Consider the following 4,832-nt stretch of genomic DNA (forward strand, 5'->3'; position numbering starts at 1 on the left):
TTAGAAAACAATGCATAATTAAAACTCTAAAAAATTAAACAGAGCTTTATCAAAAACATTTTGACTGAAGCAAAAATAACCAAAAAAAAGGGGGGTGGAATAACGGTGACATAGCTGAAGACTATGTCATAAACTATAACGTCAAAATATAGCTTGTGCATATCTCTAATTTTTATTTCAATAAATTTATCTCGAACGAGTCAGCCTTTTTGATCAAGTGAGCTATTAACTAATAGTGGCAGATGTCAGAACGGCGAGTCTTTTTCATTTTCCCCTCCATCACTTCCTGAGTACATTTAGTATGCTGAAATATGAGTTCGCACTGTTAAAGAATTGGTGTTACGAAGACGTCGCTGTAAGAATTACTCTTCACCTATTGGGCGAGCTTGTACTTGAATGGAGTATCACGCCTGCTCAACTATTGATGGCCCGCCCAAATCGTACACGGCTGCTTGGAGTCCTGCCTTCTTAGTTCTTGTACCACCGCCTCACATACAAAGTGGCGCTGCCTGTTCATTTGCTACGTCAGTTAGGATAAAAAATAGTCTTTAGTATCGGTGTTGGAATTTTCATTCTATGAATGAATGATAGAAGTGAGGAGGTTGAAAGTTCTGGGATATATTCTTCGTATTATCTCTGCCAAGATCATTTATTATCATGCCAAACAAATATTGCTTTCCTAAACGCTATGACTATTCTGGAATACGAATCTCTAGATCACTCCTTTCTCTCGCCCCAGGATTAATACTCCCAAAAGTGATTGGTTATGACAAAGCTGCGGCATTATCAATCCACTTTCAGGACGAGGACTTCTTCTGTGAGGTCATCCACAAACGAAAGGATTTTCGAAAGAACAAAAACATGAGAAAAAACTTAAAAAACGTGATTTGTCCCCGCTTATTTCCATATCTTACAAAATCTCTCTCCACTCAGACATGGAAACCTCAAATATCCACTTCCAAAGCAACGACGGCTGCCAGGAGATCAAGTGAAAATGAACCCATCATTCAAGCATAACCAAAAGAACTGAGTTATAATCTCGATTTAAATGATTTCTGCACAAATTGTCAATGAAACACACTTTCTTTCGTTTCACTGCCTCTCAGAATTATCTGAAGAGTTCATTTAAATGGATTTTACTGTTCATGTTTCAAAAACATTAGTTCTCCATTCTATGTCACAAGAACTTCCAAAGTAAACTCCAAGTTTATCCATCCCATTGAGACAAAAATAACCATAAGAAATTGTCATTTCTAATACAATTATATTCATAATAGAAGAGGAAGAGTGATTAGAAGAATTGGATTCCTGTTAAACATACATTTTATTCTTTATTTCTGTCTATGTAGTCAAATCACAGTCATTGAGACTAAAATGCAATTTCTGATATGACCCAAATGATTTCAACAAGTCAAAAGAAAAACATTTCAAGACTAAATGCTCATTTATGCTTTCATCATCATATTTATATTCAAGTTATAAATATAAGCAAAAGAAGAAAAATACAAATTGTCATAATATTGCAATTTGTATATTCAATATATAAGTTGTATAAATAATATCTGAAACTTAAAAACAATAATTGTTGTCAAAGACGACAGGTGTCTCTAAACGAAGAGGATTCATAATGTAGTCATTTCAAATCTGTGATAATATAGAAATACGTCCGCATAACTTTGCAGATTCAAATTAATAACTATCTGTTTCAAAAACGTTTATTTTGTTGTACTTAATGTATATCATGAACGTCGATCGCCTGTAGACCTGTGCCAAAGCTATAAGGATTTCCTGAATATATCATGTTCTTCGTTATAGTTTCGTTATAGTTGATTTAGTCAAACTGAAGTTATTCAATCATCATAGACGAAGGAATTTAGCTAAAAACATCTATATGGTCGGAGTATGAAGCTCATACTGTACATATTATTGATGTTATAGACGTCCAACATCTCCAAACCTGTCTAAACAGCATCAACATTCTCTGAATTAAGAAAATCTGGATTTTAATTTTTAAAATTGTCGTCATACAATGATTGAATCATCATGGACAAAGGAATTATGCCTCACCTATTTTTTAGTCGGAGTATGAAGCTTTACACTACATATTTAGTGATGACGTTGATCATCTCTTTACTTTTCCTTAACAATATAGTTAATATTAGTTCAATCTGCATGGACGAACTTCACCTATCCGCATGGTGAGAGTAAAAATCTAATATTCAACAAATTTAGTGATATGATGGACGTGGAACATGTTTTTGACTTGTGTTAATAGCATTAGAATTCTTTGAATGATGATAATTTTTTGTTTAACTTGACAATCGAATTTCATTAAGCAGTTGAAACATTTTAGACGTAGGGATTAAGCTTCAACTATTTACGTGGTCGGAATAAGAATCTCCTATTCTACATATATATTGATATTATGGACTTCGATTATCCCCAGACTTGTGGAAACAACATCAGCATTATCTGAATGAAGATAATTTTCTACGTTACAATACTCAATCCGTGAATTCTTCCGATATTTAGGATATTTCTTTCATTTTTAAATTTGATTTCAATGATTTCCTGTAACAGCGATGGTCGCATTTGAGAAAAATGAAATATCGATAAATTCAATATTGAAATTATAAGCTCAACGCAATCTTGGATTGTATAGAAGACATGAGAACGACATCAGGTGTCTAATCGTCGATGATTCTGCGTATTGCAGTTCACCATGTCCCCTTACAAATATGTGAGTATCTATTAAAGTTTCTATACCTTAGAGATAATAATTATAATCTACTTTATTTCAGAAATGTTTTTCTCTCGTCGTAATTAAGTTAATTTATCATGGAGGAATGTATTTAGATTCACCTGTCTACATGACGGGAGTTAAAATATCATACTCTATATATTTAGTGGTATTTTGGATAGCGATAATCTCAAGGCCTGTCAAAATTGCATCAGGACTCTCTGAATGATGACAATTTTCGTCCTATTGGATTAACTCAATCATGAAGGGCGTAGGGATTAAGCATGGCCTATCTATATGGCTGTAGATGGAATCTTACATTCCAAATATTGATATAATTGACATAATTTCCAGATCTGTATAAACTACATAAGCATTCTCTGAATGATAAGAATTTTTGCCGCTATAGTTGATTTTGCTGTTACAAGTTACAATCATCATGGATGTCGATCATCCTCAGACCAGAAAAATTGAAATTAATATTCCAAATGTCATATAATCTTCAAATTATAAGCCTATCACATCCATGGGAAGATTTTCCTTGTTACAGTTCACAATGTGGGCATTCTAAATCCATGAGTATCTTTAATGTTTCCCTACTTAAAGATAATATCTTACAATTATTTATTATATCCAACCCCTTCGTTTCCACTCCACTCATTCCCTCAAGATGAATCCTCAAAAGGTGTCTGGCTAAGAGCAATTCCACGGCAATCCAAAGGAGCTTAGACACCTTCTAAGTATTCAATAGTGTGTTAACTCCATTTTGAGGAGGAAGATTTCATGATCAAGAGTTCTGACAAACGGAGAGAGTTTCGGAAATACAAGTTACAAGAGAACCAACTTCACAAACGTTATTTGAAGCTTTCAGCTGTTTCGTATGTATTACCAAATCTTCCGAAATAAGTTTAAAATATCAACGTCCAAAGCCACTTCATCTGCTAGGATATCAAATGAAAATGCAGCTACTATTCAAGCAGAGGAAGCTTTTTCCCAAAAGGATACATATGGACTTAAGTGATTTATGTATTAAAATTCATAATGAAACACTTCGAAGTAATGTGCATTTCATTTGGACATAAGACTTTATTGAGATCGATTTTACTGCTAATGTTAAAGTGAAATGTATTTCGTCCTGTATCTCAAGAATGACAAAGTATGTTCCAAGCTTGTCCGATACATCAAAAAAAGGAGATAATTACCTTGATAATCAACCTTCAAAATATTCTTGCACATATTTAAATTATTCGTTCTCCTCCTACTCAAGACAGCATTAAGCACATTCTCAATGGCTTAGATAATCTTATAAAAAATACATCGTCCAAGCTTAAATTTTATCTGCGGAAAAAGCTAATCTTTATTAGTGAGCAACTTGCCTTTGTGAACTCTCCTCATAAACAAAGGTGCTACTCACCGAGATTATTAGCAATATCTCTTTTATGGCACAACACAAGTCCTGCATTGTATCGTCAAATGTCAGCGTATAGTATGACTACCTTCTTCGAGTAATCTTAAAAAATTATCTTCGACATTCACAATGAATGATGGATTTTCCTCCTAAACCACCGATTATCTTTCCACAAGACTTAAGTTACTGACAAAAAGTCGAAAGAGTGTTGTGATTTTGGTAGACGAAGTTTATTTTCCCTAAAAAGTAGAGTATTTCAGAGCAAAGATATTTGGCAGGAAGGGGGTCATGTTACAAAGACTTTACTTGTGTTTATGACCAATTCGACTTGCTCAAAATATCAAGACACGGTTGCAATGTACCCAATTCTAAATCTTAACTACGTGCACACTTCATGAGTTACTTTTACAAATCAACGCTGAACTCTTCAAACTTGGATTTGAAATAACATCAATCTCTATGGAAAATGTCACCCCTAACAGAAAATGTTACTTGTGAAAGATAATTGAAATCTAGTATCGCAAATCCTGCTACTCCAAACCAACATATTTTTCTTCTTTTCGACAGCACACACAACATTTAGAACATTAATGATTGTTTTCAAAGGAGAAAAGTCTTCAAGTGCACAAATTTCAAGGACACGTACCTTTCTGCCCCAAACTTCGAACATATTTTTCAGCTTTA

General features: G+C 33.7%; 1 long non-coding RNA gene across 1 annotated transcript; it reads left to right on the top strand.

The window, feature by feature from the left end:
* Positions 1-234: 234 nt before the first annotated feature.
* LOC121124057 (uncharacterized) lies at positions 235-4,486 on the top strand. The gene is made up of 3 exons (XR_005866187.2): positions 235-1,511; positions 1,602-2,740; positions 2,802-4,486. It is a non-coding gene; the product is annotated as an uncharacterized lncRNA (long non-coding RNA).
* The last annotated feature ends 346 nt before the right edge of the window (positions 4,487-4,832 follow it).

This window comes from Lepeophtheirus salmonis, chromosome 9 (genome assembly GCF_016086655.4).
Source record: "Lepeophtheirus salmonis chromosome 9, UVic_Lsal_1.4, whole genome shotgun sequence".
NCBI classification, from domain to species: domain Eukaryota; kingdom Metazoa; phylum Arthropoda; class Copepoda; order Siphonostomatoida; family Caligidae; genus Lepeophtheirus; species Lepeophtheirus salmonis.